This window comes from Ursus arctos, unplaced genomic scaffold (genome assembly GCF_023065955.2).
Source record: "Ursus arctos isolate Adak ecotype North America unplaced genomic scaffold, UrsArc2.0 scaffold_28, whole genome shotgun sequence".
In the NCBI taxonomy this organism is placed as follows: Eukaryota; Metazoa; Chordata; class Mammalia; order Carnivora; family Ursidae; genus Ursus; species Ursus arctos.
In genome coordinates, this window is record NW_026622963.1 from 15,415,506 (window position 1) to 15,437,450 (window position 21,945).

At 40.2% G+C, this 21,945-nt stretch overlaps 1 non-coding gene across 1 annotated transcript; it reads left to right on the forward strand.

The window, feature by feature from the left end:
- Nucleotides 1-12,532: 12,532 nt before the first annotated feature.
- On the forward strand, nt 12,533-12,604 carry TRNAE-UUC (transfer RNA glutamic acid (anticodon UUC)). The gene has a single exon. It is a non-coding gene; the product is annotated as a tRNA-Glu (tRNA).
- The last annotated feature ends 9,341 nt before the right edge of the window (nt 12,605-21,945 follow it).

A 21,945-nucleotide genomic window follows, 5' to 3' on the forward strand; every position in this document is an offset into this window, starting at 1 on the left:
AGCCAAACATCCTTTTACTATCTGTAATTACTGATCTAGCAATTGCACTCCTAGGTATTTACCCAGGTGAGTTGAAAACTTATGCCCACACAAAAAACTGCCTGTAAATGTTTATAGCTATTTTATTTATAATTGACAAAACTGGGAGCAACCAAGATGTCCTTTAGTAGGTGAATGGATAAACAAACTTTGGATGGAGTACAATGAAATATTATTCAGTGATAAATAGAAATAAACTATCAAGCTACGCAAAACCATGTAAATCTTCAATGCACATTGCTAAGTAAAAGAAGCCAGTCTGAAAAGACCACATATTGTGTGATTCCATTTATATGACATTCTGGGAAAGGCAAAACTGTAGAGACAACAAACAGTGGTTGCCAAGAATTTGGGGAGGGAAGATGGTTGAATTATAGGGGATCTTTTAGGGTAGTGAAACTATTCTGTATGATGCCATAACAGTGAGTACATGAAACTATGCACCTGTCAAAAAGCATAGAACTTTACAACACAAAGAGGAACCTTATGTGTGCAAATGTTTAAAAGTCATTTAGGAAGTCAGGGGCTCCCAAAATAGAATGCAGGCTGTGACAGAAGAATTTAACTGTATTACAAATGTATGACACAACCTCATAGAAGAGAGCAGGGAGAAAAAGGGGGCCTAAGTAATTTTAGAAATGAGTATATAAGACTAAAGGCAAAAGGATCTGTACACAAGTATTATACTCTAGGTGGAATTTTTTTTTCGGGATATGGGTTAACACATCTGAAACTACTATACACAAATATGGAATTGAAAAGAAAGTGGATGGTGAATGGAGAATGTCAGTTTCTCACTATTGAAGCAGAATGTTACTTATAAGCAAGGGTAGAAGGCTAGAATAATCTACAGGTTAAGGATTAGAGCTGGAGACATCGGTATGAACTTATGTTTAGCTTCATTTAGATGGGCACATGTAGAAATAGTTATAGATCTGTTAGTGATCTATAAATATAAATATCTACATACACATATGTCGTATGTGGACACACATACATTTCCTCGCTCTTTCTGCCAAGAAGACCCAGAAGCAATGACATCCCAGTAGCAATGAACACACTCAGCACCCAGATCTTTGTTTCTAATACCATTGTCCAAGGACTCCTTGGAGAAATGGTTTATTCTTGAGGCAGGGAATATACAAGATGAATCTGGAACATCTTATTGTGCCAGAAAGTACTAAAACAAGGAAGTACTAAAATACACACACACATACACACACACACACACACACACACACACTAAATAAACAAATAAATAAATGTGGAATAATAGGCTAATTTCCTTTGCAGAAGAATTTCAAATAATTAATGCAGATATTCCACATTAAAGAAGGTAGAGTATAACTGTCCCTTCATTAAGTGAAGGCTGGGCATTATGACTTCCTTCCAAAGAGTGCTGTCAGTTCTTTGATAAGTCTGATAATCAAATTAACATAAAACAGATTAACAGGAGGAAAACAAATTTAGTTACATACATACGGGGGCCCCCTAAGAATATGAGACCCGAGGACAAGCCAGGGAATTGAGGCTTATAGGCCACCTTGTGCTAAGAAATGCGATAGGGACCTGGGGTTTCTAAGGGAGGAGGGTGATTCACAGGACAATAAGAAGACCAGATGTTCGGTAATTAGATGTTTCTCCTGCTATACAGATAAGTCATTCGGATAAAAAATTTATCTCTTGGTAATAGCTCTCTTTCTTGGCCAGGCCCCTTTCTAAATTCTTCCAGGTAGTTTAAGGGAGAAGTAAAAGTTTTTCCTGAGTCTGCTGGGCCTTGATTGCCTTCAGCTCAAAATTGTCCACATGCCAAAGTGGCACAGTTTGGGAAGTCATGTTCCAAATCCCTTCAGTACAATATGCAAAGGGGGGAGAAGAATAACTTTAAAGAAACCTAGCAAAACTTCGTCAGCCAGCTGATGAAGGTTAAGATCAACAGTGATGAGAATGGCACTTTATCTCTGTGGTCTTCCTTTTAAAACATATACGTCCAATCTAATCATGAGACATCAGTTGACTCTCAACTGAGGGGCATTGTGCAAAACAGCTGATGAGTACTCCTCAAAAGTGTCAAGGTCATCAGAAACAAGGCAGTTTTCCCAACCCAGAGAACCTAAGGAGATACAATGATCCAGTGTAATGTGGTGTCCCAGATGAGATCCTGGAACAGAAAAAGGACATCAGGCAAAAACCAAGGCAATCTGAGTAAAATATGGACATTAGTTGATAATAATGTACCGATCTTGATTCCTTAATTGTGACAAGCATACCATACTAATATAAAATGTTAATAATAGGGGACACTGGCTATGGGGTATATGGGAATGTTATGTGCTATGTTCACAATTCTTCTGTACATCTAATACTATTCTAAAATTAAAATGTATTAATAAAAAAGACATCAACATTATCACTGTATTTAGTTAAATACAAGTTTATACATAAATTTTTTAATTAAAAAATATGGAAATACTGGAAACTTAATTCATAAAACCAATGCGGAAAGTTTGAGTCACAAGAAATTTAACCTTGGTCTTGAATGATCCAAAATATTATAGTGATTTTTTTTTTTTAAGATTTTATTTATCTATTCGACAGAGATAGAGACAGCCAGCGAGAGAGGGAACACAAGCACGGGGAGTGGAAGAGGAAGAAGCAGGCTCATAGCAGAGGAGCCTGATGTGGGGCTCGATCCCACAACGCCAGGATCACGCCCTGAGCCGAAGGCAGACGCTTAACTGTTGTGCCACCCAGACGCCCCTGTAGTGATGTTTTTTATGGTGAACTAATTGTTAAAGATGCTGAATCACACCAAGGTTTTCTTCTATTTTGAAACTGAAGCCTTTTCTTGTCTCCTATCTAGAGTCATAAAGGCTATTATGTAAATATAATTTTCAGTGTCCACAAAGAAAAACATAGTTTGATAACTTTTTTCTTTCTTTTTAAAACAATTTTGACAGTTGATCTGAACTAAATATTCCTGGAGTATACACATAACAACTGAGTGACTTTTTTTATCTGTTAATCTGTAAAGTTTCCCAAGAAAGGGTAAAAGAGTAGGACAAAAAAATGTGCGGAAGAAATCTTCAGACAAATTGCTAATTAGCTTCTTCTGTAAGGAAAGGGAAGCAAGTTGAGACGTATTTAAAAAAAGAGTTTGACGTATACACACACAAATGAGAGTGTCATGCAGCTGATTTTGACCTAATGTGGGTCCTTGAGAATTTTATCAAGTCATCTGATCAAAAAGCCCACACTTAGTAATCTCCATGGATGAAAACGAAGGAGGAGATCCTCCCATTTAAACAAAATGATGTCTCTTCTAGACAAATAAGGCAATTCCTTCATGACACCTTTTAAAATTTTCTAAAGTCTGTGGAAAATGCTCAAACGTTAAAGTGCATGCAAGCGGTGATTTGCCAGTCATTTCTTTATTTACGATTATATTCTCCAATTTCTGACTTCAAACCATCAAGAAAAAAGTGGGAAGGTCTTTGGAAATGTCAATAGTAGCTAATCCCGAATACTGATTAAAAATGCTGCTTAGAAAAAAAAAAATCCTGCTCAGAGAGACAGTTTCTCACATTTTTCATTAGCTTTAGCTAAAGAATATTTTAAGGAGGCAAATTTGGGGCCTAACTTGCATTCAGAAGTCTCCTTATACCAATTAAAGAAAGCAGACCATGGGAGAGTTGGAATTCTGTTTCCTTTTTGTTCTAAAGTGCTGGTAGGAGAAGAAAGGGATAAAGAAAGGGGGGATAATCAGAAGGGGGAATGAAGCATGAGAGACTATGGACTCTGGGAAACAAACTGAGGGCTTCAGAGGGGAGGGGGGTGGGGTAATGGGATAGGCTGGTGATGGGTAGTAAGGAGGGCACGTATTGCATGGTGCAGTGGGTGTTATACGCAACTAATGAATCATCGAACTTTACATCAAAAACCAGGGATGTACTGTATGGTGACTAACATAAAATAATAAAAAAATATGATTATAATTTAAAAAATAAATAAAATATAAACAAAGGACAAAATAAATAAATAAAGTGCTGTTCAAGTGAACTATCTTGCCCATACTAAAAATTCTCTAAAGTGGTGTCTGTGGTTTCAAATCTCTTGGTAAAACTGTGCCTTAGAAAGACATGCACAATAATTAGAGTTATAGTGATAAAACGTAAGGAAAGCAAGGGGTCTGCCTGGAGGAAGGGCAGTTTATATTGAAGAGACCAAGTAAAAATTGCAAAATGTCTATAAGGATGGCTCTTGTATGATTCTGTGTCTCTGGAACTTGGTAAAGGCCAATCATCACCTATCGGCACCAGACAAAATCTGGTTTCAAGCAGACAAAATTAAATAAAAGCAGTTTTGGGGAGATAACAAAAACAAGATGGGAGAAGTTCTTCTTACCAGGTTTTGAGACAGTGACCCAGGGCAAAGTTTGCCCAAAGAACACTGGTCTGAGAAGAAACCTCAATTTTAGGCCCCTGAGTTGGCTTGATGATGGATTTCTCAGGTCTAGATCTATGGACTCTCCCCCACCACCCAAAGACAAAAAATTTTAAGACACAAGACAAGCAGACAGGGCACTAGGCAAGCAGGTGTTGGGTGCTAATAAACAATTTTATGAAAGAACAATGCAAATCTAGTCTAATAAATAAAAATCCCAAAAGACCTAACTCCTAAGAAAACAAAATAAACCCAATGCTGAAAAGGCTTTAACAAAGTAGGGGAGTTTAATTCACCATGAACTCACCTCCCTGCAGACACAGATGGCAGCTGGTGCAGGTAGAGGCAGAAAGTCCCAGATGTGTCTGCCATCACTGGGTAGAGCATGCCAGGCCCAGCCAGGAAGCTCGCAGTGCACCTGAGTAGAGCCTCTATTTCTGTCAATGCCTTCAGCCAAAGACCCTCAGGGACATACCCATAGCTAAACAAATTGGTTTTATCACTCTTTTCAGTGAGAGAGAACATGTACCATAGGGAACCATGGCATCTCCACAGGACACTGTTCCAAAGAACCTATCATATAATTTGGGTTCTAGTTGGCTACACTGAGAAAGAATCAGAAGAGTTTGCTCTATTTGGGATGCTTCAGAAAATCTAGGCAACTGGGTATCCCAAATTCATCCTATTTAGGGGAGGGCCCACCAGACGAGAGAAGGAAAAAGTTGTGATTGATCAAGAAATTGTAGTTCCTCATGTTAGCCAAGAAAAAGTGGTGTTTGGTACTTTGTAAGGGCATAGGGACCTTGTTTTTCATCTATACTTAGATGACACTGTGAAAGGACCTTGCTTTGTCTCACTTTATCATGGCCTCAGAGGGACCTTGTCTGAGGTTTGTGTTCTGTAAGATTGCTTATGTCTAATCTGAAAATAACATGATCTAGCTCTGAGTACCAGGCCAGCTCCCTGCATATCTGGGGCTATATAGTTTTCCTTTCTCAAAATTAAAGTTTTAGGAAATAGACACAAGCAAACGACTAGAATTACCTAATCATATATAGAGTAAGAAGTGAGTTACAAGGATGTGTACAAGGTAGAGAGGTGGCATGGGGTAGGGAGTCATCCATTTGGGGTATGGATGGAGGCCACCATGAACAGAGCTTGGTTCCAGAAAAATGTCCACAAAAAGGTGATATTTAAGCTAAGTCTTGAGAGATAAGGAGACATTCCTTAGGTAAAGTGGATGAGGGACATGCACAAAGTAAGGGGAAGAAGGCATTCTAGCAGAAGTGAATTGGCACATACAAAGGAAAGAAGTTTTCAGGATGGCACATTAGGAGAAACTACAAAGAATCCAAAGCATAGAGAAATAAGGCTGTATGCATAGGCATGAGTCAAATATTAATGACCCTTCTGAATTGCTAAAGAATTTGACCTTACATGATAAATAACCATTGGAAGGTTTTAAGCAGTGGACTAACATAACCATATTAGGTAGGAGAGAAACCCAGGTGCAGAGAGACCAGCAAAGAAGCATTTTCAATCATTCAAGTGATCCAAGGAAAGTCTGAACTCGGGCCCTTTTTACTGGGCAGAAGGGAGGAAGGTGATGGAGACTTTAGATTGACTTCTTAAAGCCAGAGGTGAATTTTCCATGAAATCTTCAGCTTCAGGAAGCCTCACTTTGCACTGGCTCTTTTCAAGTCCCTGGGAGTGGCCCACAGATTGTCTTTTGTAGTCATATATTTTTGTAAAGTTTACAAAATAAGATATTTCAACTACAATCAGGTAAATGCCTCTTTCCCCTTGGAATTCTGCTCCTTCACAGCTTCCCTCAGGTCAGGCGGAATTGGATGGCTGTATGAATTCAGGGTCTGGTTGAAAAAAGTAATATGGGGGCATTAGAATTTAATAACTAAAAATACTCTTTTCTAGATTTTAAAATATTTGTGGTATTTTTAAAATGTGTAATTAATTCTGATTTCTTTTTATTGTAAATGAATATTCACTTTTATACAGAATTTTGTATGCATGAGTTTGTATTCTTTTTCTTTAAATGGATCCCAACATTTGTATAAGTGCTAAGCCCCACAGACTTGAACCTTGCCAGGCTAATCACCCAGGAGTGTGACACAAACAGCTAGAGGTGTTATCTTGATAAGAACATTTCTTATGGCTCTGGCACTGGAACATGTCTGCAGTGGAAGAAAAACAGCTTTGATACTTACAGAGCCAGAAGCTAGCCTGTGGAAAATTCTTCCAATTACCAGACATGCAAAATTTTAAGTAGAGTATGACACTAAGACTGGTCTCCTCTTAGGAATATACTTGATAACATTCTAACTCTCCCAGATACTTATCTGGATAGGAATCATTTGGAATAGAGTTTATAAGAAGTCCTATGACTGCAAGGCAAAAATTCACAGCCATCCTACAAGCTGTGAGTGTTCCTCTGTGTGTGAAGTCATGTTTTACACATTCCAACACAATGGATCACGTCGTGGGGTTTTGACAAATCTTTGACACATCATATGAAAGTCACATCAATCAAACCAAAGTAATTATTCATTAAGAGGAAGACAGAAATTTCAAAAAGAAGTGGTAAATAAACTCTTGGATTCTTTGATAATCCAGTCAATAAAAACGAGCAAGTCATACGAATTTGGTCAGAAAATATTTAAATTTCCTACTGATTTGACACAAAATATTGATTTCGACAAAGACTGCAACAACCACAAAACCTTGTAAGATGCCAGTGCAATGAAATACATGTAGCAAACTGTTAAGTACGTGTCATGCATCCAAGGAATTGGAAATATCCTGGAGTATTCCGATTCGTTTATGAGAGAACCTTAACAGAGGTTGCCATAATTTACCAGCATTGTGAAAAATGTATAAGATATTACCAATAATGATTGAGAAACTAAAAGACATTTTCTCAACTATCAATAACAAAAGAACAAATTTCAAAAATCAGGCTAAAGACTGCATTATCTTTCTATTCCCTCCATAGAAAATATTACATTCTCTGTCATAGGAGGAGAAGACCAAAGAGTATGTGGGGGAAAAAAAAAGTAACATAGGGGGCATTAGAAGTTAAAAAAATGAAATTTTTTTCTAGATTTTTTAATATTTGTGGTATTTTTTATTTGTTAAATGTGTGATATGTTGTGATTTCTTCTTACTCTAAATAAGTACTCACTTCCATACAGAATTTTGTATTCATGATTTTGTGTACCTTTTTTAAAAAATAGATCCCAACATTTGTGTAAGCTCAATGCCCCAATTGAACAGGCTTCCACTCAACCAGTAAAAATCTAAGACTGTGTACACTCAGTCACTCCCTGACAATATTCGTACTGAAAACCAGGCACACCTTCACCATTAAGGTCACGGTCTTTTAATGGTCAATGCAATCTCTTTAATCATGCGCTAATTCTCTGAAGCAATGATTGTTTTTTTTTTTTTTTTTTAAGATTTTATTTATTTATTTGACAGAGAGAGACAGCCAGCGAGAGAGGGAACACAGCAGGGGGAGTGGGAGAGGAAGAAGCAGGCTCACAGCAGAGGAGCCTGATGTGGGACTCGATCCCGGTACACCAGGATCACGCCCTGAGCCGAAGGCAGACGCCTTAACGACTGCGCTACCCAGGCGCCCCGATTGTTTTTTTTAAAACATATTTGGAAATGCAACTTATTTTAAAGGAGTCCACATTTTAGAGAGGATTCATAAATGCTTTTTATATGTTGAAAGGAATTTTTTCTGCCCCTAATAATTCAGGAGTTCTCATTGATTTAAATAAGGCTGAAGCTCTGAATCACATTTCAACTTTGCTCTGACACACCCAGAATATATTTGTTAAACAGATACTCTATGACTGCTCTCTGCCCACCCCTCAGCCCCTCTAAAATAAATATTACCCACTAGGCTTTCATCTTTCCATGGTGACTTTAAAAAGCAAAGTATCTATGTCCTGGAAGCAAGTATAGTTTTGTGGGGGTTTTTGTTTTTGGTTTTTTTTTTTATCATTGTTGTTGCTGTTGATATTGGAAAAACTCAGATTTTAATTAAATAGCATGCTTTCTTTAAGTCTTTCCTGTTATTAGGCAAATCTGGATGCTCACAGGGGAAGAATTGTGTTGAAACATGAAATTTCCATCTTAGTAAATCAAAACCAGTGGGGTTATTGGCAATTCCATGTGGCTAGCCGTAATATAATGAACAATTACTTTTTAAATAAAAGTTTGGTTTGGCTTAGAGAATAATCAAGGATGCTTTATGGAAACAATGCCAGTTTTTTCTTTCTTTGTTTCATGTGTTTGTTAGAGCAAGAATAAGGGTGGTTACCAACTTCCTTTCCAACTGGGACACATTTTTGGAAACACAAGTTGAGGAACGTGAACTTGCCAAAAAATTACTTCCATAATCTTACTACCATTCAAAAGAAAATAAACCAATGAAAAATTGTTGCATATCTATTGTGTACTAGACCCCATGCTTGGTATGGACAGGGTAGAGAAAAAGTTCAGACATGTTCTTATCCCAAGGTGCTTGTTTCTATTCGAGGTTTTTTAACACCTGCATACAGAAAGATGATAAAAACGGCATAATCTTAAACAATTGTCAAATAAATGGTACAGAGAAGAAGCATTGCCAGATTCCAGAAAAAGAATGAAAGCAGGGACACCGCCGTGCCTCAGTCGGTTAAGCGTCTGCCTGCCTTCTGCTCAGGTCACAATCCCGGGGTCCTGGGATGGAGTCCCACATCAGGCTCCTTGCTCAGCGGGGAGCCTGCTTATCCCTCTCCCTCTGCCTGCACCTCCCCCTGCTTGTGCTCTCTCTCTGACAAAACAAAACAAAACAAAACAAAAGAGTGAAAGCAGAAGAAAAAGAACATATATCCAAATGCAGATAGAACACATGAAAGGCTCTCCAAGGAATGTGGTCCAATACTGGCTGTGTATGCTTAAGCATGTCACTTGAGCTTTCTTCACAGAGGTTTGGGCACAGAGGTCTGGGCAGCCTGGTGAAATGCATTAACTTCCTCAGTCAGAACCAAACACCAGCTAGAAAAGCCATTGTCCACAAGATCCATCAATGGAGAAGCATGGTTCATTGTTAGGGAGCTGAGTGAGTTTGGCCAGACTGAGCCTTCTGCCAGAGCTGGGGGCAACAGTGGCCACTGGGAATTAACACTGAGAAAATACCACCTTCACTTCAGGCAGGATGCTTAGAACTTGCCCTAATAATGATTCACAGAGCTATATATGGGTGGAGATGGGGGCATGGTGGGGGGAACACTCATTTTCAAAGATTCAGTAGTTTTTCCAAAAATTAACAGCTGCTCAACTTTTGGATTTAGGATTTATGCCAGGTATATCTGACTTCAAAAGGCAGGAGAAATTTATATCTACAAATACATGCACACACATTATTTATATTATTTAATTTTAAACTTCAAGTTACCCAAGTTAATAAAAATTTTATTATCAGTAATATTATACCTGCCAAATTACAACTCATAGAAAGACATTAGAATTTAATACCTTTTATTCAGAATATATATTGTCCTTGGAATTTTCCATTCCTTTATAGAGAAAATGCTTTCTAGTTTTTATTTATTTCAGCATATTCCAATATTATCCCTATCATGGAGTTGACACAAGATGATCTCCTAAAAGGATTTCACTAAATCTATTAGTTGGATGATTTAAATTCTTGGTTATTTTTGAGGTTCTGGCCTTGAAAATCCCCAAGTTTATCTTTCGGATCTTAAATCTAAAATCTAAAAAATGTGAGATATTAACTCCAATTTTTTTAATTACTTGAGTTAAAACTACCAAACGGAAGGATTCTGCTCTGTAAAACAAAGCAAAATATTTGAGCCTTCCTACTATACTTCAGTTTTCACCAAAAACAGAAACAAAACCATAACCGTTGCCTGAGGCACTTAATCATCTACTAGAAAGTTCTTTTCCGTGTGCCTTGCCCTTATCAGTTTAGGAACCTAAGCATTGCTTGTACTACTAACAAACCCCAAATTACAGTGACTTAATGCAACAAATCTTAATTTCAAAATGTAACAATGTGATGTATGTGTTGGTGGTTGGCAAGTGGCTTGCACTTCCAGGGTTTCTCTCATTCCATCATGTGGCTCTGGTCCCCCTGCCTCAGCTGGAGGGGCTGGGAAAGATACTGCGCCCAGCATGGCAGGGGAAAGCCAGCCAGCCATCACTATTCATGTTTCAGAATGGTAGTGAATGACCTTGAAGTCTGTGGTGTGCTCCTTGTTCTCCTGTGTGGGATCTGCAGGGAGTATGAAGAGGTCCCAAGACTCTCTAGTGGGAGCACTGCCTCAATACAATCCTCCCTAATACTCTGGGTCGTAGGGTGCCTGGCTATGGGCAACACAGAATTAAAAATGCTGGATTAAATATACGCTTTCCACATTTTGATAGATAGTTGCCAAGTTGTTCCTCTCCATTCCCACAGCCCAATTTCATCTTCTGAGTTTGCATCCTCACTTCCTCCCTAAAACTGGATATCTTAGCATTGGTTTACATTGTGTTGCCATGGTTACACACAAGCCTGTGCTTTTTCCTGGAATTTATTGACTAATCAGAACTCCATGCCTCTCCATCCACTATTCATTCATGTCCTTGACCCCTATCCCTGTGGGTCTCCCCAGATGCTAAGATTCAGTTGCATAATAATAATAGTCACCTTTTCCTACCAAACGTATTTCAAACGTTTTCTTCCAACTTGTAGCTAGAATGTTGACATATTGATATTATTTATGGTCCCTTTGATGCCAAAAAAAAGTTTTCAATTCTTTTATTTTTAAGATTTTATTTATTTATTTATTTAGAGAGAAAGAGAGTATACAAGCGGGGGGCGGGGGGGGGGGGGGCAAAGAGGAGCAGGCTCCCCACTGACCAGGGAGCCAGACCCAGGGATCCAGCCCAGCACCTTGGGATCATGAGCTGAGCCCAAGTCCCCTAAAGTGTGTCTGTTACTTTCACAGCAGCGTGTCTTGGTGTCTGAGAAGTAGTTCAAGAACAATACTGGTTTTATAAAAATTAAAAAAAATAGAAATGCTTGGTCATAAACACATTTAGGAAATCCTGTCACTGCGCCTCCTTGATCAAGTTTTATGAGTTTCTAAGAACTTCCTTTTTCCCACATACTTGCCAACACTTGACATTTTCACACTTGCTTTTTGTCCAAATGCTAGCTGGGAGCCAGTGAGGTTGAGATTTGTTTCAAATGGCTTTTGTCCACGGGGTTCCTCTCCAACTAATGGCCTATTCATAGCAAGTTCTCATTGTTATATTGCAGTGTTTGTCTTATTATAAATCATGTGTAATTTATACAATACCAGTCTTTTATATGTTTATCTCCCAGTGTCTGTGGTTTGTTTTTTTACTCCCCTCTCCCCCCCGCCCCCTCCCCTGCCCAAGTGTGAGTTGCTTACATAGTGCAGTGTGTGGATTTTTCCTTTACGGTCCTAGGAGTTTTGTTCTGATTTTAATACTGTAAGACCATTCGTAAACAAGACTGTAAAACCAGTAGTCTCCCAAGGCTTTTTTGCCCAAAACGTTCCCCCACGGGTTATTCGGGGTAAGCAGACTTCTAAATGCAAAATTCCTATGACCTAAAGCCTCACGATTGGGAAAATCTGGTCCAATAAGAGGTTACTCCCAGCATCAACCCGGGGGAACTGGGACCTGGGAAGCCAATCTCATAACGTGTTCCTTGAGCCATTCAAACCATTCTTTCCCAAATTTCACCGCCGCAGCTTTTTAACAGAGGTTTCTGGAAATTACAGCTTCCCTGGGCAGGGTGAGAGGCGGGCTGCGGTGCGCACGCGACACAGCTCAAGATCCGACCCCTGAGCATAAAGGAAGAGCACGGAGCTCACCGCCCCTGCAGAATGCCTAAAAGCCACGCAGGCGCAAGAAGCTGGTGCAATAGGAGGCGGGGCCGGACGCTGAAAGCGGAAGCAGACGAGAGTGTTTCAATTTACTCACACTTCAGCTTTTTCTTATCGCCTCCCACATGGTCTAGCGGTTAGGATTCCTGGTTTTCACCCAGGCGGCCCGGGTTCGACTCCCGGTGTGGGAACGCAGAGGTTTTTTTTAGAACCCTCGTAAAAATATTTCCACAGTACGTTTGGATCCTTCTTATGTTTGGATCCTTCTTAGCAAGAATGCATTTAATGTGGTTGGTGAAAGCTGTAATTTCATAGGGGGAATGATGAGGCATGAAGACCCATAATGTGGTTCTCAAGCTTGGAAAGGTTGCTTGTGTAATCAACATTGTCACTTCTGCCCATCATAAAATTTATTTAAAAAGTCATAAAAAATCATAATTAATTTTAATGGCCAAACTCTATTAGACAAAGAAATTCATTTTTTGTTCCACCTTTATTCAGATAATTTACATATAACATTGTGTAGGTTTAAAGGTGCACAACATGATTATATATATGTATATATATATATATACACACTGTGGTAAATATATATATATATATATATATATATATAATATTTGAGGACTCAGTGGGGAGGGTGGGGTGCTTCCTGAAGCTGAAGCAATACTCACTATGACTGGGATATAAAGAAGTGAGAGGTCTCTGAAAAGAAGTATAGCTTAACAGAGGTTTAACAGGGGTAGAGAGTGAAGGAAAAAAAATCAAATCCATTCACTTAGCTAACTTTCACAGAACACCTTGTGGGAAAACAGAAGCATGGAATCAGCTTCTGGATAGAATCACACATTGTCGTTAGGTTGAGGTCAAATTCAAACTTTCAGAAGCAGGAAGGGCCTTGAAACCTTCTCAGTTTCTAAACCATTTCCAGGATACGAATAAAATATTTTTCTAGGAATAGGCCTACATACTTTTAATTATAATGTTAAGTCTAGATGAGTACTGGTTAAAGAACACAATGCCATCTTCTTTGAAAGTTCTGTTGTTTGAAACAGTCCTACGACATTCCCTGGGATTGATCAAATCATGTAGGCAAACTCATGCTACACCAGTTGCAGATATCTTGGGCTTGATTTGGACAATAAAACCAGTAGAGAAAATATCCAGGGTCTCTGATCCATCCATAAACAAACAACATGAGTCACAGATGGAGATAAGATTTTCATGGGGATGTTGTGCATATTCTTCTATTCATGGAGAGGCAGTGACTTCCATACCTTGATTGAATTTTATATTCTCAGTTTGTATTGGAAACAATATAAGATTTGACCATAAAAATCATTTGAGGGGTGCCTGGGTGCCTCAATTAAGCAGCCAATTCTTGATTTCAGTTCAGGTCATGATCTCAGGGTCCTGAGATCAAGCCCTGCGGGGCTCTGCGCTGGGCATGGAGCCTGCTTGAGAATCTCTTTCATCTCTCTCTCTTTCTCTCTCCTTCTGCCCCTGCCCCACCCTCCTCTCCCTCTCAAAAAAAAAAAAAAAAAAAATTGTTTTACAAATTATTGCTTCAGACATTGTTCATTATGTGACATATGGCAATTTTTTTTTAAGATTTAATTCTGAAAAGTGTCCTCTGTAAATATCTCTCAGACCGACTGCCTCTCTCCATTCATATTCCCACTGTGCATCTCCTCAGTACCACTGGCCTTGGCCAGAACTATCTTAACAGCCTCACCCAGGGCTGGCTACAGTGATAGATATACAGGACTTTATATCTCAGAACCTTTGGAAAAAGTGGTGAAAATGTTTCACTCATTTAAGATAATCTCATCATGCTGCCCTGAGCATTATGTCCTTGTACAGAGGTGAAAAACAGGTGGAAGGCTGAGGAGAATGCATGTCGAATAGCCAAAAAGGTGGGCTGTTCTGGTCATTTTCTTATTTGCTCTTGCCTTCTTCCACATCCTTCATATTCTTCCCCTTTCTGAGAGGGCTGCATCTCTACAAACTTCATTTCCCAGACCCCCTTTCCCAGTCGATTTCTGGTTAGCTTTGGCCCAAGGGAGGTACTGGCTGAAAGATTGGAATGTGTCAAGAAAGCAGAGTCATTTTTTTCTTTAATACTTCTGATGATGTCTTTGGTAGCGGTGGGCATCCATGATGGCTGCCAGCAACTTCAGACTCCAGCAGCATGGCATCGGGTATTCCCACAGCGGCTACTGTCAGCTGTGAGCCACCAGAAGTGTCACAGTGGGCAGCAATGGACTCCACTACCCCTGGAAGTTTCCACAGAGTATAGTGAGAAGTTTCCAAAGTCGCAATGTACCTCTGTTGGCAATGGCAATGCCCAGCAGTGACATGCAGAGTGGTGTCTCCGGCCTTCAGGAGCTCTTCACCAACTCTTCTTTTTTTATTCTTTCAGCCCTAAGTGAGTTGTGGTTATCTGCAATTACTAGTTTCTGAATAATCTAATGTTTTCTCTGCTGTAGCTCCTCCAGCACTTCCAAAAGTCTGTAACCAGTTCCCACTATTAAAATTCCTGCTTGAAATATTTTTTTCTTGACTGCAGACCAATGAATACAAGTGTTGTTACTGTGTAATTGCCATCCATCTTTATCCTCTTAGCCTTACTGACTTTTTTGAGGGGAGTTGAGTGCATAACACTTATTCTATGTGTCAGGGAAAGTTCTCGGAGAAATAATATTCAGCTAAGACCTAAAGGATGAATTAGCAAGGTGAGGGGATGTGTAAATGTACATGAGTCAAGTTATTCTCAAGATCAGTCTGCTTTTTGCCCAGGTCAAGTAAATGAGTCAATAACTAAATATATGATGGGAAAACTGCATTTTTCAGGTCTCTGTTGGTGGCACTAATCTCTCTAATTCTTCTTAAGATGCAGAATTGCCTTTGGTTTACTCTTTTGGTAAGAAAGGGAACTTCCAGGGGCTACCACTTGTCTTTTCTGGCCACAGCAGTCCACATTCCAAGATTTGGGGAGCAATATGTTAATGCCGATTGCCAGGTAATACATTTGAACAGGACATAACAGAATCAGGTGCATTCACAGACCCATTAGAACAACTCTGAGATAGACTGAAGCCCAAATTTCATTTATCTCCTAAGCTCCAATGAATCCCACAAAAGTATTGAAGGACCAGGAGGAACACATAACGATAGCAACATTAATACTAGTAATTCCTACCTGCTTAACTGCAGGAAGGGATTAGTGTTCAATCAGCCAGTGTAAGTCAACAGAATGAATGGCCATAGGTCCTTTGGAGGAAGGGTCGAAGGGGGTTCTTTTTCAAGTGGAACCAGTGTACCCTTCCTTCAGGGGGACTCCAAACTATGAAATAACTTCCCTCTTGGTACCCAACCACAGGCAATACATCCCCATTGTAATGACAAGCCATGTTTCTGGTCACCAAACCTACAGTTTTTTAATTGTATATATCAAATAATACTTTAGTAAACTGCCCATCTACTTCATTGCTAGGACACTACTGCCAAAGATCCCTATTGCTCTAGCACTGCTTCCGTAACCAAGCCCACTTTTTTTCCTGGCAGCTTTGTTTCTTGGATTTTGCTACTCTGGGATTCCATGATTCCCACTGAATCAGGAACCCTTGTATTTTTTTGCAGTGACCCTGGTTCATGGAAGACTAACACCAAGGGGTTTTCAAGCTGCTGGTGCTCTCTACACCAATGCATTTCTCAATACCTTAAAGAAGGTACTATTTTCCGGGCCTCTCTGGGGGATATAGTTGGTATACAGTTGTTTGTGTCTCATTTGATAAATTCCACTCCCAACATGACTATTTGCCTAAATCTTTAAAAATATTAGTCCATCCTGTATCATGGATGTACAGCTTTACAACCTCAATGGAGGTGGGCCACAGTTGGTCCAGGTTTCAGTTAATTAACCAAGCAAACTTGGACTTGGAGCCACTCCCAGATATTCAAACTAACCCATGGAATCCATATCCACAAGTTTAGCTCAATCCAATGTTATCTTCTGCCTCCTTGGTGTAATAATCTAAGGATTCATTTCTACATTGATTCCTCAACTTTCTTCCAATATAAATTGGCATAATCTTATAATTATTTCAATGTCTAAACTGTCTCATAATGGGTCAGACTATATACCAGACCTCCTGGCAGGCCTGGGACTGAGTTCCAGTTTTGTATCTGGAAACTTTGGAAGGTGATGAGGGTAGACTGGTATAGAATGGGCATCCCCTTGCAAGGTAACTGCCATGGTTAAAATCCATATTGAGTCCCTTGATGTGCACAGTGTGGTCTGTGAACCAGCAGCATCAGCATCATCAAGGCACTTTCTAGAAATGCAGAAACTCAAGCAATATCCTAGACCTACTGAGTCAAAATGTGCATTTTTAACAAGATACTCAGGTGATTCTTATGCATATTAACATCTGAAAAGCACTGAGTCTTCAAGCAAGGAAGACTAGATTCCTTAGACAGAGGGGGGGAAGCTGCTTCTGTGGCAAGAAAAAGCTCAAGGAAACTTAGGGCTTCATAATTCTTAATTCATCTGAGCCAACTCAAATCTTCCTATTTCTTGTTTTGGGGTTCTATTTTTTTCTTAACCAATACAGTGACTTTTGCTTAAGTAATATGGAGAAGCTATGAGTCGAACTTACATTGTAATTCCACAATTGGCAGAATCAAATTATGGGCTTGATTTTCAGCTGTACCTCTTATGACTTATTTGTGTAAAGGATAAGGAGTAATCTGAGGGCCATCAAATGCGATCTCTAGGTCTCTGACCATATATTGAGTTAAGAGTTTAAAGCCCTGAGTGATTCATTTTCTTTATGTAACTCTCTTGTAGAGTCAGAAATAGCCAGCCTGCCATCACAGTAGTTGATTGTAGCAGTCTCTTGGTCTCCCAACATCTTACCTTCGTTAGACCTTTTATCTCAGGTAATGCCAGGTTATAATTTTAGTAAATATCTTTCCACTACATATATGAACTACCAGTATCTTATTTTCTACTGATAATGAGGTCACTACTGCATCTATGTCCAAGGAAAGACAATCAGTCTCAAATTTTCATCTTTGTCTGTTTCCTGAAGGCACTGTTGGCTACAAGAACTGTGTAAATGGATGTCTAGTTAGACAATCAGAAAACACTTCAGGTATTCCTAATAGATGAAGGGGTAGAGGAGCAAAGAGGAAAAAGGTGGCTTTAGCAAAACTTAGGAGCATCTCATTGCTGACATTGTTGGAGCCTACTGACAATACAGTTGGAACCACCCAGACAGCTAATTCTTCAAACATTCAGCCACTTGTGTTGGTTACTGCAGAAGCATGCCACTTACTTACACATACTGCCTCAGCTGCTCGAACTACTGACACTAATGGGCAGCTCCTGTTACTACTGTTGGAAATCCCAAAGACACTGCAGCCAATCAGTCACTGTTCTTAGAGAAGAAGAAAAAAAATACCCCTTCCTCCTGTCAGTGTCTTCAACTGACTGAGCCTAATTAGCAGCCAGCTGGCCAGGTAAACTGGAACTGTATGTAAGATTTTAGACCTCTGCAATACAGAGAAGCATATGCTTACACAGGGAGAGGAATGATGGCAGCCATCTTTGAGACAGCTGTGACATCTATGAAGGTTTTAAAATATTTTCCAGGCGTAAGCCACAGTTTCTCAGCATTGTCTCCCACTGTCCTCTCTAGGCCCCGATTTCCTTTTCCCACTTTGTCTCCGAGTGCCTTGTGCAGATAGAAACACCGGCTTTATTTTCAGCCTCAGTAAAGGAAGCTTCATTTTTGTTGATAAAGCAAAATGCTTATAAAAAAACAAAAAAGCAATTTACCTTTCATTGAAGCCTGCTTTATTAAAAGGCATGACTTCTTAATGGTTCCTGAAGTCCGACCAAAACATCTTGTGGCATATAACCTAAAGTGTGAGAGTATCGGCTGTACCCATTTTCCTAATATTTATAGAAACTGCAAAAACCCTAGTTTCTCACCAGCTGATTCACTCTCAGTTTGCCTATCACACTTTCTCTTATAGTGTTATACTTGTTTTATTTTGGTTTGTTTGTTAATAAAAATAAATCATTCATGTCAATGTATTAATAAATCCTATTAATTATTTTAAAAAGGTATTAAAAACATAACAAGAGACCCCAAATGTAGTTGGTTAGACTAAGCCCCACATCACTAAACCAATACTTAACTTAATTACAACTTTGGCTCTCTCAGAAATGGAATCTTAAAACCAGCCAATCAGGAACCACCTAATCAGCACTAGTTAGGTAATCTGCCTGACAGACCTCTGCCATAGGAAAGGAAAGTACCCTTGCACTAACCAGTCTGCTTTCTTACCTTGTACAGTGTCCTTGTCCCCACTCATTCCTGCCTATAAAAGTCTTCCATTTTGTACAGCTCTTCAGAGCTCCTTTCTGTCTGCTAGATTGGATGCTGTCCCATTCACAAGTCATTGAATAAAGCCAATAAGATCCTTAAAATTTACCCAGCTAAATTTTGTTTCTTTAATAAGAAGTTAATATTAGATCTACCTTAGGATATAAATAAGTATACAGAAAATATGCTAATAAAGAAAGGATGTAGGGGCGCCTGTGTGGCCCAGTTGGTTAAGCACCCAACTCTTGCTTCTGGCTCAGGTCATGAACTCAGGGTCATGAAATCAAACTCCAAGTTGGGCTCCACTGCTGGGTACAGAGACTGCCTAAGATTCTCTCTCTCCCTCTCTCCCTGCCACTTCCTCCCTCCCTTTCTCTAAAAAAAAAAGAAAGAAGAAAGAAAGAAAGAAAGAAAGAAAGAAAGAAAGAAAGAAAGAAAGAAAAGAAAAGAAATAAAAAAGGAGAGAGAGAGAAAGGATGCAAAAGCATAAATGTTTACTGAGGGTTAAATTGTGTCCAAACTTCACACTTTGGGCTTTGACTACAAAGGAACAAAGCCCTGAGAGCACACATTCCCTTTTAGACAGGATCAGGCAGGTGGTTGGAATCCTGGTGAACATGCTCTGAGCTCTTTAATATGTCCTGGAAACACTTATTAAGCTGGTGGAGCTGAACATCTACATTGATACCTATTGCAGTGTAAGACCAAAACCTCACCCAAGATGAATGCAATGGCTATTCTAATTGGTTAGCATAACCCGCTTTGGTAGACAGCCCAAAACAGATGGCCTAATTCTTCCTCTCTAGGCTGTTTTTGTAAGGAGTAATTTTTAGAGGGAAAAAAAGTAAAAATATTGATAATGTGCCCCTTGATTCTTCATTCACTCACACAGGAAAAGCTGATGGTGTTTTTTGTTTTTGTTTTTGTTTTTTCCTTCTTTTCATTCGTGATCTACATCTAATCAATCACAGTGTTCTCTTAGCTCATCTAAAGAGCTCCCCAGAGATCCCCTCCTCTCCCTCCTCACTACCATAACTTTAGTTCTGAGCCCAAAACATCCCACCTAAAAGATCATCAGCCTCCCATTGTCTCTTAAACAATTGGTAGGGAGACTTTGGGATTGGAATGATGTGAAGACTTCTCAAAATGGGATATCATGGCCAGAAACTATGACTCTTTACAAACTTAGCTGCACTTTTATCTCCTACAACTAAAGATTCCAAACATCATATAAGCATGATCAGAAGGTCCCCAGTTGGGGTGCCTGGGTGGCTCAGTCAATTGAGCATTCGACTCTTGGTTTGGCTCAGGTTGTGATCTCAGGGTTGTGAGATAGAGCCCTGACATGTTTTGAGCTCTGTGCTCAGTGGACAGTCTGCTTAAAATTCTCTCTCTCCCTCTCCCTTTGCCCCTCCCCCCAATCATGTGTTTGCACCCCACTCTCTCTTTAAAATAAATAAATAAATCTTTAAAAAAGGATAAAAAGGTCCCTGGTTGGACCACTGGAGATAGAGTTGGCTCACCTCCTTCAGGTAGTGGGACATTTGGGACATATATGACAATTGGGCCCCTGCTGCCCCACCTTTGCCCTCTCAACCCATCCCACTCCCCTCAGCTACTGCTTCCACACAAGTTAAAGACACAGGACTGGACAATAGGATAGGCATCTTTCAGTGGTAATAATTCCCCAAGGGAGGACTGCCTGTTCAGAGGGAGGCTTTGTCCCCTGCAGGAGGCATGATCAAAGCGACTGGTAATATTTTTAAGTACTTTTTCCTGCATATGCCAGGACACTCCCCACACTGTGCTACTGCCATCACCAACAGTAGTATCTTGCCTGCCTATGATGAGTTGGGAGGGAAAAAAAATTGACAATGTTCAGTATTATGGGGGTAGTTTTTTGAATTAGACACAGAACTGCTTCCTACCACCTCCCTCTTCATTTCTCTCTTTCCATTTCTAGACTGCAGACCCAGAGAACAAGCCAGATCAGCTGAGCTGAGCTCTTGACAGATTGCTGCAGTGAACAGGGAAGTCTATTAAGCACAATGCCATTCTGGAATTGCAAAAAGCCTGGAGTCTGCAGGGCATTATAAAGAAATGCTAGTGAATCATTTGCAAGAATCTGAGGGTCCCACAGAGCATGTTGCCAATGGGTCTTGGGAAATGCTAGCAGATTCTATGGGGAATTCTTGCAGGCTGCTAGTGAATTGTCCATACAAGATTTTCAGTTTCAAGAGGGACCACTGATCCTCCTTTTTGGCTTCTGACTCTCTGGCTGAGCTTCACCAGCCAGGGGGGACAGATCAGAGATGTAAAAGAGGGGTTCAAAGAAAGCTGGGGAAATGGTTCTCAAGCCACCACTATGGCACTCAGTCAATGGGACCAAAAGATGGTGGTGGGAGGTGGGTGGTGGGAGTTCTTATGGGCCTGATGACTCTAAGCAGATCCCTGGTGCTGGTAAACACCCTTGATACAGCAAGCTGTTGGAATTTAGAAGAGAGAGAGAGAGAGAGAGAGCGAGCATAGAGCCCTCTGGGGTTGCTCAGTGGCCCTAAAAAACCTTAGAGACATAGACCCCTCTAGAGGTAATCTTGCTAAAGCTAGTAAGGGAGAGTGCCACAGTGTGGGACAAGCATCCTCTGTACCTCCTTCAGAGGGCCATGACAGTAGTCTTGCCAGGATAACTGGATGCCAGCTACAGCTACAGCCTCCTAGGCACTAAGCCCTTCCCTGCAAGGATGCTGGCTCAGCTCCAACCTGTGCCTGCAGCCAGGAAACAGCTGTCTACCTGGCCCACTGCACTGCCCAGCTCTCCCTCCTTCTCCTTCCCCAGATAGCTTGTGGCCAAATCCTCAGGGCTGTCCCTGTTACTGACCCAGGTGCTGTGCCCTTCCAGACTGTACTTGTGTGCGTGCCCTGCCTGTCAGGACACTGCCCCAGCCCTAGAAGGTGTTTAAGCCTTCAGATCAGCTTCAACTTACCGATCAGTGTTGTGCAGTGCTTGAACTGATGTCTTGGACCAAGCAAAAGAGATCCTATAAAAACTTAAGGAAGAAGCCTTTCTAAAGGCTAACTTTCTAAAGTAGATCCTAAAAGGCCATGAGGCATGTTTCTCTGACTTGGTGACTACT